The 16,713-nt window shown below is 38.3% G+C and overlaps 1 protein-coding gene across 1 annotated transcript in view; it reads right to left on the reverse strand.

The window, feature by feature from the left end:
• Adgrv1 (adhesion G protein-coupled receptor V1) overlaps positions 1-16,713 on the reverse strand; it is a 496,777-nt gene that overhangs the window by 129,406 nt on the left and 350,658 nt on the right. The gene's annotated exons all lie outside the window — the stretch shown is intronic.

Here is a 16,713-nt window from a genome sequence, read left to right on the forward strand (position 1 = left end):
CTGGTAACTTGTAGGCCTTCCACTGTGGCAAATGGAGGCTTTTCATTGCCTGTAGAGACAATACAGTAAGTAGAGTAAGGGGTGGGCCAGAAAATATTCAGATAACTTACTGTATATTGTTAAACTTACTGTATTTTGTTAAAGCTTGAACATTTGCTATTTTTCCATTTATTTATGAAAAAATATGAACCCATTTTCATTTGTACAAGCAAATTATTTTTTTAAGGCAAGTCACCATATGGTGGCTCTAATTGTATAAGTCAAGCACATGTAATAAATTCAAAACCTGCAGTTAATAGGATATTAGACATCAATTCTGGTAACCAAATATTAAAGATTCCCTTTAGAAAAATAGACTGCACATGTTTACAGGTTTGAATTAGGCTAAAAGGTTTTTGCAGTGGCTTTTCACGCCCCTTCAGTTGGAATGGAACTACTGTACTTTGCCATTTTTCTATAAATCAGTATTTTTAAAAATTTTGATGTAATACATTGTGTGAAAAAAGAAAATGGCTAATAAACTGTATTAAATCTTAAACAATGTATAAAGATTGTAGCCAGTTCGAAGTGTGTATTTATTCATAATGAATTATAACAGTTATATTTTTGTGTTTTCTTATAAATGTTTCTTTTCCCTTAAATACAGATAATTCATTTGTATTGCTTACTTTATTATGAGCTTACAACAAAAGGACTTCAGGAACAAACTGTATTAGTGTGGCAGAAGTTGGTTATATGACCTGTTTCACAAAGATGGTTGTTATTTTAAGTATAAATAGCTAATTGGGGTTGTAGGTCTATAAAGTTAAATGCCTTGTATGAAATCCAAAATGGACAGGAGATTATTTTCACTTGTGTTGACTTTATGCTGCATGATTAAATCTCTGTTCAGTTTGGCACTTGTATTTAATTCCTCACCTTTGTAAGACATTTGTATATTGCAGATGTGTTCATTGAAGCTATTTAATACCTTACACGGTTAATACATAGTCTTATTGTACAGACTGTTTTACTGTTTTACTTGTAGTTCTGTGTGCTTTTTTTGAATGGGGCTGACATGTTTTATTTGTTTCTGGCAGTACAACATGTGAGAATCTCAAAGCATTTTGTTGTAGATGCTAATGTGTCAGAATCCTTCGTTACATTCAACTTTTCTAAGAAAAGCATTTTCAGTCTTGTAGTGTGTGCTTATAGTAACTAACTTTGTTAAAAATGGTTTCAAGTTATTCAAATGTGTACAGGACTGTAAAGATTTGTTGACAGCAAAATGTTGAAGAAAAAGCTTATAGAATAAAAGCTATAAAGTATATATTAGGGCCTGCAAACATGAGGAATTATGTAATATATAGTACAAATGTAAGCAAAGGCTCTGAAATAAAAAAATTTAAAAATGCAATAGAAATGGAAATTTGAGGGCTTGGAAGTCTCTTTTCACTGCTGCTCATTGGTGATACCCCTGGCGGGAGGTGGGTTGAAATAGATAATCACATCAATTAATATGTACTAATAAAGAAGACTGAATGATTACTCAGGGATCTTGCCCTTCCTCTTTATGTCTCTCAAAGCAGTTGAAAGATGCCATCTATTCAAAAGTAATCATATCCATGACTTTAACTATATGTCCACAAAAGTCCCTGGTTTTTATAACAAATCTCATGTTCTTTCTAAGTACTTGATAATTTGTATTAAAATGCTTGCTTGTCAGGCTTGGGTAATACATAGCCTTACTGTCTTCTTTGTGATTTTAGGAAACTAAAATAATTGCTTGTAAAATATATCAGCTCCTGAAATTGCCCTGAGTATATACTTTTTAAATACAATTTACGCTCTGCATGAGGAAGGGGATGGGAAACTGAATGGGAGAAGGGAGTAATAGAAAAACAAAAGAGTAAGAGAATCATGTAGGAGAAGAGGTATTCTGCAATTAACAGGTGGTAGGTCTTCTATTTTGATGGACTGGAACTGGTCTCAAGGTTGTCAGAATTGGTCAGAGAAGACTACTAAAGGCAACCAACTTCCTTAGCCTAACTGAACCAGAGAAGCTGAAGTTTCTAACTAAGAAGCAGCAATGGAAACTAAAGTTTTCTATCTTGGCACATTTCCCAGGGAGGTTGATGGGGAGACCCAGTGACTACAAGCAGCATTTTGTGTAATTTGACACTTGTCATTTGATAGAATCTTGTTGCCAAGACTATTACATCACATTACTGAAATCTCAGTGATGTAAATTGTCCCAATGGCCCCTAAGCCTGGCAAGAAATTTAAAGGTCATTCCCTCTACTCTGAGGAAAGATTTAACCTTGTTAGCCCATTAGAGCATAAGCAGAATTTTAAGCCCTATAGAAAAGACTCATGCTGTGGTTTGTCTAGGAAAAGGAATTTTTTTTTACGTTTTTTACTTCTTTTATTATGTTCTTCTACAGTTTTTGTTTTCTGATACATTAATGACTATTCATAACCCATCCATCCATTCTCCTCTGTATTTGAAAAGCAACTCCATGCAAACAAAGAATTTGTCTAGCTTATTCAACCATAGAACAAAATGGCTGCACAGTAAACAGGCATTTTTTTCAATTATAAGTAAACGTCATTTTCTAAATAATTTTCAACATTTCACATAAACCCATGACTTTTTAAGTCACTGCAGCAGATTCATTTTGTTTGCATTTTTGCAGCAAATTAGAGGGTTAGTTTCGTGACAATCTTCCTAACATTAATTGACATACATTTAGGCTTTAAAAAACTTACATAAATACATGTTTGTCAGGAAACTAAAACTGGAATATGAACTAGATATAGAAGTGGAGGAATTATTTTTTAAACCCAGAAAAGGGCAAATTTATTGGAACCATTATGTCTCATTATGAAGTATATTCAGAGGCATTAAGAATTTTACTTTATGTTCTCCAATCATTTGTCTATTTAAGGTTTTTAAAATGTGTGTACAACTGAGCACTGCTTTTAGCTTTATCCCAAAAGAGAAACAGATCAGTGATGATTTATACAGGATGTAAAGAATAGTTTATTGCTTTCAAATCTTAAACACTGGCAAATGAAGAGTATAGTTAACAGAAAAATAACTTAAGGTCTATTAATCTACTTAAATAATTCAAGATCAGGAATTTCTTAATATTCTAAAACAAGATAGTATTATATTAGCATGTACTTCCTTCTTCCTTGAGCTGAGAATGGCAAAACTTTCAATTCATTACTACTCCTTTCTGTCTTGTAATCAATGAACACTAGTCAAGACCAGCAATAAAATACAGAAATATAGGCAGTGGCTTAAGGCCATCAAGAGAATTCAGCCTCTCAAAAGAAGTTATAGGTCTGGCTCTTGAGAGCGGAGAACTTCAGCCCAGCATCACATGAAATCAGCTGAAAAGGTTTTCATGTCTGAATCCTACACCCTAGGTACAGAAATTGGTTTATGATTAACTTGGGCATGAATACTGTTTTTTGTTTTTTTTTTCAGGCGACCTCCTCCTCCTCTTCCTCCTCCTCCTCCTCCTCCCCCTCCCCCTCCTCCCCTTCCCCCTCCCCCTCCTCCCCTCCCCCTCCCCCTCCAAAGCAAAAATCCAAACACAATCCAAACAAAATCCAAAACAAAACAAATAACTATGCATGGAGATAAGACTGGCATCTCCAAACTAGATACCAGAAAGCATTTTCCAGATATCTTTCTCCCAGTGTTCTGATGACTAAAATGGAAGCATTTTAGAAAAGTTAACCCTGAATTAGAAAAGAAAAAGTAGGCCTGATGTCAAGAGACTCATGCTTATAATCCTTAGCTATTCAGGAATGTGAAATCTGAACATGGTTCAAAACCAGCCTAGTCAAGAAACTCCTATCTCCAATTAACCACCAAAAGGCAGAGGTATAACCATCAAAAAAGGCTTATGTGGTACAGCCCGAGCCTTAAGCACAAAGGCTCAGGGACAGCAGCCAGGCCCTGAGTTCAATGTCAGACCCAGCACACCACTCCCCCACTCACACACACCTCCTCCCCCCACACACATGCACACACAACAATGAACACCTAGTAAAAATTGTAACAAGTCTTTGCTTTCTATTCTACTCCCATTACATTGTTATGTAAGTCTTTTGAATCTTACTTTTGTATCTTCTATACAGCAGTCACAAAATCTTTTTTTCCTTAGGATTCTCACTCCTATCTAATTCAGTTTGTGAAATCTATAGATAAACCTCATGCCTAGAATGCACAGCACTTGTACTAAACTCATTACTGAGACATGCATTATGTTTTTGAAATATTTAAATACTGACTTCATTAGTTATAAAATTTCATGTAAAAGTTAATTTATAAATTAAAATTTAAATATCAATTTGACTTCAAATCAGTTGTTCTTGTGTATTTGTAGGATCTTCAATTGGGTAAAACCAGTACTTTGTATTGCTTCAGAAGGAAGGCCTGAGATAATGGAGAACTTAAAATTATAGAAATGTCCATAAAATCCCAAATTTCCTTTCAAAAGCTCCAAGACTTCACAAAATGAATTATTTTTAGCTTCTTTGTCTTCCTTAAATGTGGCATTTAAAAATAGCAACACAGAGAGCTGCAGGCTGAAGTTGTAACTTATAAACCTGTTGGAACAAATTCATCCCTCACATTAAGGGAAACTAAAATACTGTATTCATCATGTCAAAATTGTTTCTCCACAAGTAATCAAGCTTATCTGTGACCCAGTTTTGGTTGTTCACAAGTGGGAGGTGCAGTTCTATAAATCCACACAATGGAAACACTTTAAGAATTTATGAGCTATAAATGGGTGTTAACCATTTCAAGTAAATACAGGCCAAGAGAACTCTTAGCTGTCTGTGTTTTGCCATGATTACAGAGGTTGCACAAATAAGAATATAAATATATCCAGGTCTTAGAAAATGACTTAGAGGCATGTCTTTCCAAAAATCTTTAAGCACAGGGGTTTCCCTATTTTAATCGCCTAAATCCAATCTGAAGCAGATTTAATTCCAAAGATTTCACTTGATTGAGATGCAGCTTCTAGCTACTGTGTCTTCTGCCTAAATGTTACCCTTCTTTTAAAACAAAATTCACATCTGCCTAGATGTTTCTTTGAAAGACATGGACAATGATCTTTGTGGGTCTGTACTACACCTGATGCAATGATTTGGTGATGTAAGTTCACATAGCACCCCCCTCCTTCATGCATTCAAGAGAGCTGAGGCGACTTGTCTGTATTTTAACCTTCCTTTTTAAAGACTCACATGAACAGTGGTGAGATGGTCCAGCACTCTCTCATGGAGGAAATGTGAAAGATCACTGGTTTCTAACGTATTCTCTGTGTGGGCTTAATTAGGTCCCTTATTTTTTATAGCCCCAGAAATTATTAGTCTCTGCTTTGATTTCCCCATCTAATATAAATAAAGCCAAGTTCATTAAATCACTTGATCTACTTCCAGCCACTCAAATTGGATTTTCTCTACTTAACTTTGTAAAGACAACATGGTAAGGAAATTAAAAGAAAAATAATACCACCAATGAAAGAGAGTAGGCCTTGGTTGAAATTCCAGGTCTATCTTATTGAAATGTAAAATTAATGACTTGATATTTTAGAGTCAGAGAACTTTACAAATACCAGTTGTGACACTCATAATTGACATTATTAAAAAATACAAAAGCTAGGTGAAATATTGTCCTACTGCAATTCTAAATCACAACAAAAGTTAAAAGTTAAAATGACTTACCTTTATGGTCTGCTTTTATTTTGATTTAATTAATTTAATTGACTTAGATTAAAATTAAATTTATATTGGAAACTGAAAGTATACAGAATGGCGTAAAAGAAAAAAAATACATGCTAGTAAAATGTGGATACTTAAGCTCCAAATCTAATGACATTGAGTGAAAATATATACTTTTTATTAGCATAAATTAGTTTAACAGAGGAGGATTTTACTGTGTCATTTTTACAAATGTTTACAATGTATTCCAATCAATCTCATCCCCTCAATTTCTTTCCATTTCCTGCTTTCCCAAACCAATTTCAGCAGGCTTCATTATTTAGTTTTCATAGATACAATCTACTTTGACCATATTCATCTGCTTTAATTTTCCTTGTTAGTTCAATCCCCTCTCTCAAATACCTACACCCTGAAAAGGTTTCTTTGAGTTATAATGCAAGTAAAACACATATGGTCTTGCATTCAAAGTCAGTGCTTCCTAAATAGTATTTCAGAGATTCAGATGGCGAGGGGGCAAGTGGTTTTCAAATCATTTAAAATGTCTCCTAGTGGTTCATTTCTCTTCCTAGTGTCTCAGTTTCTGTCAGACAGCTACAGCTTCAAACTCAGATTTTGGCACTTTTCCCTTCCCCCTGCTGTACGGCCTTCTTGATGGACATATGCAATGGTAACAAGTCTTTCACACGTGTTCAGTTCCATCTCTCAGTCTGCCAGTTCTAGAGTGGATTCAGGAAATGGTGTGATGGAAAGAATGTAGACTCAGTCCAATCCATAGACCTGACTCTGTCGCCTCTTAGATAATCAAGCACAAGGCACCAAAGGTCCCCAAGTGCTGTTCTTTCCTGGCAAATGTGGAATAATAAGATCTCATCTACAGCAAGGATCAACTAGAATAAAGGCAGCAATGACACTCACTAGACACTATGTTGAAAATGGACTATACATCTTGGGGGTGGGAAAATCTGGGGTAGAGCAAAGGAAGATGTGCCATTGCTCAAAAAGAAATATATGATTTATTTGATTCATGTAACTGTAACATCTCTATGTCACCTTTACAATAAAAATTTAAAAATATATGTGCATCTAAGTATGTTCTAAAATGATAAATCATATCAACTGAAGCTGTTTGCTAAATTATTTTCCTTCACTTCATCTTCTTCTTTACTTTTTGTGATTTGCTGATGAGGCAAGTCAGGCCTGTGGCACAGGCCAGTGTGTATGTCATTATCAAGAAAGTCACATAGTTTAGAGGCCTGAGAAATGGAACTGGACACATGCTGGAATTCTAGTTCTCTGCTTAGGATCAACACCAGCTTACAAAAACCTACACCAGTAGCAATCTGGCAAGAATAGTTACTGGGACTTGTCCAGAAATAAAGTAATTCTGATAATGCAGATAGATGGTAGCATCATTTGCAATCTACAAGGAAGAAACCGTAGCCATACTGCCAGAAAAAATAAACCAAATTTTTTCTATTTAGAAATTTCAGTGTATTTCCTCTGAAAACTTGCCTGCCTGCCTTCCTCCCTTTCTTTTTTTCTCTCCCTCCCTCCCTCCCTACTTTTCTTTCTTTTCTCTCTTTCTTTCTTTCTTTCTTTCTTTCTTTCTTTCTTTCTTTCTTTCTTTCTTTCTCTCTTTCTCTCTCTCTCTCTTTCTCTCTCTCTTCTCTCTTTCTCTCTTTCTCTCTTTCTCTCTTCTCTCTCTCTCTCTCTTTCTCTCTTCTCTCTCTTTCTCTCTTTCTCTCTTTCTCTCTTTCTTTCTTTCTTTCTCTCTTTCTCTCTCTCTCTCTCTCTCTCTCTCTCTCTCTCTCTCTCTCTTTCTCTCTTTCTCTCTTTCTCTCTTTCTTCTTTCTTTCTTTCTTTCTTTCTTTCTTTCTTTCTTTCTTTCTTTCTTTCTTTCTTTCTTTCTTTCTTTCTTTTCTTTCTTTCTTTCTTTCTTTCTTTCTTTCTTTCTTTCTTTCTTTCTTTCTTTAACAGAGGCATGCTATCCATTCCAGGGTGGTTTAGAACCTCTTACTCTCCATTCTCAGCTTCCTAGGGGCTGGGATGACACCTGTGTATCAGCATGTCTAACTTACAACTTTTACAGATATGATACACTTTGGCCATGGAAGCCCAAGCAAGTTCAGTTATTCAGTGAACATTTTAATGTTTCAACTGCTCAACATTATACATGGGAAAGGATGAGTGTCCTGGGAATCAGAGAGAAGCAACTACATTAATGAATAAGAAAATACTTTGTTACAGACACATTTAGATTCCTCTCTCTACATATTTAAGTAGTTATAATGAATCTGAGGAGTAAAAAACAGTGAATAACTAAAAATATTCATTTTAAGTAATGTTCTTAAACACATGTATTTCCACCACCAGTCATTTTATTTGAATGATATCTATTTTCTATCATGGGAATCCTGGATATTATAATCAATAATCTAAGAGGAAAGCTATCTGTAAATCATTAAACTCCTATGACAAAATGGGAGACCAAGAGGCAATGGATTCAATTTCCTTCTACGTAGGAGAAATAGCCAAGGTGCATAACTTAGATATGGTTTGTCCCCCCAAAAGTTCATATGCTGAAAGGTTGGTGATCAGTTTGGTGGAATCTTTAAGAGGAGGGGACTAGTGCAAGGTAAATCAGGTCACAGGAGCTCTAATGTCCTTAGTGGCTACTGCTCTCGGAAATGGGTGGTTGGATATCCTGTGCCGGTTCACTTGAGGATAGGTTGTTATAAACTGTATCCACCCTATGTCTTAGTCTGTTCTGTACAGGGCTGATTCCCTTCTGCTTGTCTACCATGTTATGACACCGCCAGAGGCCCTTTTCTGGATACTAGTGTTTTGCTGCTTAGAGCTCCAACAACACTAGCACAATGCAAGTAAATTTTTATAAGTTATGCACCTTTGACAGTTCATTATAGCATTCCAAAACCAACTTAGATATTAAGTATATAAATAGCAAAGTGATGCTTAAGCTACTTTGTTTATTATAATTAATCTAGCTAATATTTTCCAGGAGAAGTGCTTTAACATTGGAGTCATTTTGTGCTAAATGATCTTAGGAAATGGTTTAAGATAAGGAAAGATGGTTAAAATTATTTGAACTAAGACTTGTCACCTATACCACATTAAAGTAGGCAAGAAGCTGAAGGATGGCTGCCTAAGTTCCACTGCTACTCCCTTTACTACTTACTTAGCATGGTGGATAGAAGCTAGCTCTTTGTCCACCTAGTGTTCTGGTAACAGCAGTTTTCTTTGAGATTCATTTTATTTGAGTGCAGTAGACATCAGTCTTCCTTGCGTTTATTCTAGTATAGGGATAGACATGTGAGTGCTGTTCACTCTCCTACACTTAGTTATTAGCTGAGATATGATATTAACTTAATGAAGCCCATAAGGTTGCCATTGGTGACTTCTTTCCAAATCTTTTTTTCCTGGTAGAAATTAATCAAAGACCAATGGTTTCTTTATTGCTAGTTTACTAGTACTTCAAGGGTTTTTAAAAAATTTAATTTCATTGTCAAGGTGATATACAGAAGGGTTACAGTTATATATGTAAGGTTGTGAGTACATTTCTTGTCAAACTTGTTACCCCCTCCCTCATATCGCATAAAACTTTGGCCTTTTACTTTAAGTTTTATTACAGCAGATTTAAATATTAATTACTAGAAGTACATAACAATTCATGAAAGAGAAATATCAGAAAGAGAAATATCAGTAAGAGAGGAAATGTTTGTCTCTAGAAAGCCAGACATCTCTTTCCATAAATCAGGGCTGAATTGGTAGGTCCCCATTTAAGCAAATATTTCCAGTTTGGTGAATTTTCATCATAAATCGAAGGTGAATTTTGTCAAAGGCTTTCTGTACATAAATTAACCCTATGTTTCCTTCTGTTTTTTTTTTTTTAAATTTAACTTTATTGTCAAGGTGATGTACAGAGGGGTTTCAGTTACATAGTAAGCTAGTGAGTACATTTCTTGTCAAATCTGTTACCTCCTCCCTCATTTTTCTCCCACTTTCCCTCCTTCCAGCCCCCCTCTCCAAGTTACTTCTAGCATATTGTCTTGTGAGTTACACTGGTTTGCCCTTTGTCCTTTGTCTCACCATTTTGATATTCTCTTTCCTTTTCCTAATTTGGATAAAATATATACAATTCTCAGGGTACCAAATCAAATACAGTGAAAACAGGGGCTAACCCATAAGAAAGAAAAATGAAAGAAAAAATTTCACCTAGCACATTAAAATATCTTTCCAAATCTTGAAATAAGAAAATCATTTTCATCTGGATTGGTAGCTGAAAGAAGGAGAGTTCAAAGCCACTACCATCACATTGCCACCCAAAGGGAAATATCTTTTTTTTTTTATTAATTGACATACATTTTTTTACAAGGTGTTGTGCAAAAAGGGTGCAGTTACATAGTAGGGCAGTGTGTACATTTCTTGTGATATCTTACGACCTGTTTTCTATCCCTTGTCTAGGTCAGGTAGACATATATGCAATATACAATGTATCAAAAACATATACAGTATTCACAGACTTGGTCTCTACTGTCTCTCCGTCTCCCTTTGTTAACAGTCATATATCAGGGAGATCATGCCCCTTTGTTTTCTGTGTTCTAGGCTTGTCTCACTCAACATTATTTGTTCGAGTTCTGACCATTTCCCTGCGAATAACAATATTTTACCATTCCTAATCGCTATGTAGTATTCCATTGTGTATAAGTACCATATTTTTGGGTTCCATTCATCTGTGGAGGGGCATCTGGGTTGTTTCCATATTTTGGCTATTGTGAATTGTGCCGCGATAAACATGGAAGTACAAATGTCTTTTTGATATCTTGGGTTTTGCTGTTTAGGATAGATGCCTAGGAGTGGTATGGCTGGGTCATAGGGTAGGTCTATATTGAGCTTTTTGAGAAACCTCCATACTGTTCTCCAAAGTGGTTGTACTAATTTGCACTCCCACCAACAGTGGAGAAGGGTTCCTCTTTCCCCACAGCCCCTCCAGCATTTGTTGTTTCCTGAGTTCAGAGTATAGGCCATTCTAACGGGGTGAGGTGGTATCTCAGGGTTGTTCTTATTTGCAATTCCTTTACTAGCAGGGATGTTGAGCATTTCCTCATGTGTTTCTTTGCCATTTTTATATCTTCTCTTGTGAAGTCTCTCTTTAGCTCTTTTGCCCATTTCCTAATAGGTTTATTAGGCTTGGAGGGGCTTAGTTTTTTGAGTTCTCTGTAGATGACCAATATCAGGCCTTTGTTGCTGTGCTGGTAAATAACCTTTCCCATATCGTTGGCTGTCTTTCTATTTTGGTGTCTATGACCTTAGCTGTGCAGAAACTTTTTAATTTGTAGTATTCCCATTTGTCAAGTCTTTCCCCTATTTGTTGTGCCCCTGGGACTCTATTCAGAAAGTTCCTTCCTGTGCCTATAAGTTCTAGCGTCTTTCCTATTCTGTCTTTCAGTAGTTTCAAGGATTCAGGTCTGATGTTGAGGTCCTTGATCCATTTTGAGTTGATCTTGGTGCATGGTGATAGGCTTGGGTCAACTTCGAGTTTTCTGCATATGGCTGCCCAGTTCTCCCAGCACCAGTAGTTGAAGAGGCTATGTTTATTCCATTGTATGTCTTTAGCTCCTTTGTCGAATATCAGTTGGCTGTAAGAGTGCGGTTTTATTTCTGGGTCTTCAATTCTAATCCATTGGTCTTCCGATCTGTTTTTATACCAATACAATGCTGTTTTTGTTATGATGGCCTTGTAGTAGAGCTTGAAGTCTGGTATTGTGATACCTCCTGCACTATTTTTTTTGCCTAGAATTGCTTTGGCTATTCTAGGTTTTCTGCTGTTCCATATGAATTTGTGGATTGGTTTCTCTATTTCAGTGAAGAATGTGGCTGGGATTTTGATAGGTATTGCATTGAATTTGTATAACAATTTGGGCAATATGGCCATTTTCACTATATTGATTCTGCCTACCCATGAGCATGGGAGGTCTTTCCATCTCCTTGTGTCTTCTTTGATTTCCCTGATTAGATTTTTGTAGTTTTCATTGAATAGGTCCGTCACGTCCTTGGTTAAGTTGATCCCTATGTACTTTATTCTTTTTTTGGCTACTGTAAATGGAATTGTTTCCATAATTTCCTTTTCTGTTTGGCTATTGCTGGTGTACAGAAAAGATGCTGATTTTTGTGGATTGATTTTGTATCCTGCTACTTTGCCAAATTGGTTTATTAGGTGTAGGAGTTTGGGTACTGAGTTTTTTGGGTCCTTCAGATATAAGATCATGTCGTCTGCAAATAGGAATAACTTGATTTCTTCCTTGCCGATGTGGATCCCTTTGATGTCCTCCTCTTGCCTTATTGCTATGGCTAGGGATTCCAGCACTATGTTGAACAGAAGTGGGGAGAGTGGGCATCCTTTTCTTGTTCCTGAGTTTAGAGGGAATGATTTAAGTTTCTCTCCATTTAATATGATATTAGCAGTTGGTCTGTTGTATATGGCTTTTATTGTTTTGAGGAATGTTCCATCTATTCCTGTTCTCTCCAAAGCTTTTAATAGGTATGGATGTTGTATTTTGTCAAAGGCTTTTTGGGCTTCGACTGAGATAACAATGTAATTCTTAATTTTAGATCTGTTTATGTGGTGAATTACGTTGATTGATTTACGGATGTTGAACCATCCTTGTGACTGAGGGATGAAGCCTACTTGGTCATGATGTATGATTTTCTTGATCAGTTTCTGGATCCTGTTAGCTAATATTTTATTGAGGAGCTTTGCGTCTGTGTTCATTAGTGATATTGGTCTGTAGTTCTCTTTTTTTGTTGGATCTTTGTCTGGTTTGGGAATGAGTATGATATTAGCTTCATAGAATGAGTTTGGGATTTCTCCCTCTGTTTCTATTTTGCGGAAGAGTTTGAGGAGTATTGGTATTAGCTCCTCACTAAAGGTTTTGTAGAATTCATTGGTGAATCCATCTGGGCCTGAGCTTTTCTTAGTAGGGAGGTTCTTGATTACCTCCTGTATCTCACCGTTAGTTATTGGTTTATTTAGTTGATTTATTTCTTCTTGGGTCAGTTTGGGGAGTTTATACTTCTCTAAGAATTGATCCATTTCTGTAAAATTATTGTTTTTTAGTGAGTAGAGGTTTTGGAAATAGCTCCTTATGATTGTTTGAATATCGTGTGTACTTGTTGTAATTTTTCCGGTGGAGTCCCTGATTTTACGTATATGAGTCTCTTCTCTTCTTTTTTTTGTAAGTCTTGCAAGGGGTCTGTCAATTTTGTTTATTTTCTCAAAGAACCAGCTTTTAGTCTTATTTATTTTTTGAATGGTCTTTCTATTTTCAATCAGATTTATCTCTTCTGTAATCTTTGTGATCTCTCCCCTCCTAGTCGTTTTAGATTTGGTCATTTCTTGTTTCTCCAGTTGTTTTAGTTTCATCGTGAGGGTATTCACCTGCTCTGCTTCCATTCTTTTAATGTGGGTGCTGAGTGCAATGATCTTGCCCCTCAGCACTGCCTTAGCTATGTCCCATAGGTTTCTTTGTGATGTGTTTTCTTTGTCATTGTGGATTATGAATTCGTTGATTTCATCTTTAATTTGGTCTGTGGCCCAAGTGTTGGATAGCATTGTGGGGTTTAGCCTCCAAGAGTGTGTATAGCCTCTGTGGTATCCTTTGTTGTTGAGGGTTACCTTTAATCCACTGTGATCAGATATAATACATGGGATGACGTCAATACTTTTGTATTTGCTGAGGTTCTTTGTGTGGGCTATGACGTGGTCTATTTTGGAATATGATCCATGGGCTGCTGAAAAGAAGGTGTATTGGGTCTCTGTAGGGTGAAAGGTTCTATATAGGTCTGTTAGATCCACTTGGGAAATGGTGTTATTTAGGTCCTCAGCTCCCTTACTAATCCTCTGGGTGTTGGATCTGTCTCTTGGAGAGAGAGGAGTATTAAAGTCACCCACTATGATTGTGTTTGTGTCTATCTTGCTCTGTAATTCTGTGAGAATTTCCTTGACATAAGTAGGGCCTCTTTTGTTCGGTGAGTATACATTTATCACCGTGATTTCTTGATTCTGGGTTTTTCCTTGTATTAATATGTAGTGTCCTTCTTCGTCTTTTTGAGTTGACTTTAATGAGAAGTCCAACTTGTCTGAGATCAGAATGGCTACACCTGCCGTTTTGGTGGGTGCGTTTGCTTGGTAGATCTTGCTCCATCCTTTCATTCGAAGCCTGTTTTTGTCCCTTGCTGTAAGGTGGGTCTCTTGTAGACAGCAGATGTCAACTTTTTGTTTGCGAATCCATTCTGCCAGTCTGCTCCTCTTTATGGGGGAGTTTAAACCATTTATATTTAAAGAGATAAAGGATAAGGGTGTTTTTTCTCCTTCCATTTTCTTGTTGGGCTGTTTTTTCCTCTTTTTTTTTTTTCTTGTCTTTAGTGAGCTGGTCTTTCTGCTGGACTTTGGCTATTGAAGTTTCTTTCTGCTTCTGTCTGTGTGTCTTTTACGATCTCTGTTGGGTGGGGTTCCCCTCTTAATATTCGCTGTAGGGCTGGTTTTTTATTCACATACTCCTTTAGCTCCTCTTTGGTGTGGAAAGATCTGGTTTTCCCCCCGAATGTGCACTCCAATTTCACTGGATATTTGATCCGAGGTTGTAAATTGTTATTCTGAAGTACTTGGATGGTGTTCTTCCACTCACTTCGAGCTTAGTAAGTTTGTGTGGATAAGTCGGATGTTATTCGAATCCTCTTCCCATTGAAGAAAGTGTCCTTCTTCGCTTTGGCTGAATTCAGAATTTGCTCTTTAATCTTGAGGTCTGTAGTCTTGAATATTATGTGCCTTGGTGTGGCTTTCCTGGGGGTCTGGCCTGCCAGGTGTCCTATAGGCTTCGGTTACCTTGATGGGGTCCCCTGTGAGATTGGGGAAGTTTTCTGCAATAACTTTATTGAGAACATGATTAAGCCCTCTGTTCTGGTATTTGGCTCCTTGTTCTATTCCAATTATGCGCAGATTATATCTCTTGTCTTTGTCCATTAGTTCCTGGATTAGTCTTCCCTGAAGCTTCACCTTTTCTTGGACTGTGGTCATTTTCTGGTTGTTGTCAGCTGCTTCATCGTCCAGGCGAGAGATTCTGGATTCTATATGGTCCACTCTTTGTGTTATGGTTTCAATTGCGGAGTTTATGGATGTCAGAGAGCTATTTATGGTTGTCATATCAGATCTGATCGTGGAAATTTCTTCCTTTAAAGAGTTGTATTTTAAATGTATTTTTTCGTGCATTTCAATTCTCAGGATGTGGAGATTTTCTTTAAAGGAGGCTTGCATTGTATCCATTTTTGCTTCTATTTCTTTAATTGAGGCTTGCATTGTATCCATTTTTGCTTCCATTTTTTTCTTGGCTTCCTTGGTGTCCTTCCAGATTTCTGCTCTAAACTCCTGGAATTGTTTTCTGATTTCATTTCTGACACTTTTGATCATTCCTGTTAACATGGCCTCATTTGCTTTTTTAGTCTCCATCTCCTCTTCAGTCGTGCTGCTTTTTGGAGCTGGCGATTTGGCTTGCCCTTTGATGAACTGAGTTATGTTTCTTTGTGATTTGTGCATCTGGAGATCTGTGTAGGTCTTCCCTTCCTTCTTTGTAGGTGTGTCTACAGCAGCAGGTGCTGTCGTTGTGGCCCCGCCCACCAGTGCAGGGTACGCCTACCAGAGCGGGTGCTGTCGCTGGGGGCCCGCCCTCCTGTGCGCTGTGCGTCCACTTCAACAGGCACTTTAGTGGTATATGCCTCCCAGAGCGAGCCCCGGGTTGTTGGGTTGTGCTTGCGCCCTCCCGCGAGTCCGTTGGGGGGGGGGCGGTATGTGTGGGGCCCAGTGGGATCGACTGTCCGGGTGTGGCTTGGCACCCTCCGACCTCGCCTCCACTGCAAGAGGGGGATGTGATCAGGCTCAGGTGACCCTGCTGGGCTGGTATTGCCCACCAGCACCTGTGATTTTAGTTGTAAGGGTCTGCGAGGTCCAGGCGCCTCGGGTGGGGCTTGCACTGCCGGCCGTCCCCCGGCCCCTGTTGGGAAGGGGGCGGGGCCGGTTCTGCCAGTTCAGGAACCTGTGGGGCCTTGGGGATGCTCCGCCCTTTCCCTGCTAAACTGACTTCCCAGCGCCTGATGGGAGCTCCCCGCCTGATTTGGGGGTTCTTTGTTCCCTCGGGGGTGGGGGTGGGTCTCTGATAGCTGGTCTCCCATTGGGGGAGGGGATTATGGGGGACTCACAGTTGCTGCTTTGTGTGTGTGTCCCGCGCAGCCGTTGGCCCTTCAGGGTTGGCGAAGTGTCGTGGTGGCTTCCCCAGTTCCCTCATTCTGCCGCGCTGGGTTCCCTTGTCCGAACCCGGTGTGGACCCGAACTTCTCGTCGCTGCCAGTGTGTGTATTGGTCCACACCCTGCCTTGTGTCCGTGGGGTCTCCCGCTATATGAATTCTGCGCTCCTGGCAGCCTGTCTGCCAATCGCCGGGTTCCCCTTTCCCAGCCTGGCCCTGTTTGGGCCAGGGTCGGCTGGTGGGGGGAGGGTACCCCGGAGATTCTCCGGCTCCGTGTAGGTTTTCGGTTCTTCTTTTTTACTCCTTTTTGTTTTCCTGCATTTCTCCACTGCTTCTGGCTGCTGGTTTTGCTGGGTTCTTGATGGGGTGTTGGGTGTTGGAGTTCCCAGCTCGCTATTCAGTTGGAGCGAGTCGGGGTGCCTCCCCATTCTGTCGGCACCATCTTTCTCCTCCCAAGGGAAATATCTTGAACTAAAGAAATGGCTCATTTCCATGACATTGACTCAACACCTAAAGTGACAGCAAGTACTGTGACAGTTTGAACTTCTAAATTCAGTAATGATGTAATCCATTCATTCACAGTTTACTCATTTAAATTTTAAGGCTCACACACCAGTTGGGGTTGAGTTTCCATCATTTGCATTCACATAAATTCTGGGCAAATAGACTATTGCT

The sequence above is a fragment of the Perognathus longimembris genome, chromosome 22, assembly GCF_023159225.1.
Source record: "Perognathus longimembris pacificus isolate PPM17 chromosome 22, ASM2315922v1, whole genome shotgun sequence".
NCBI lineage: Eukaryota > Metazoa > Chordata > Mammalia > Rodentia > Heteromyidae > Perognathus > Perognathus longimembris.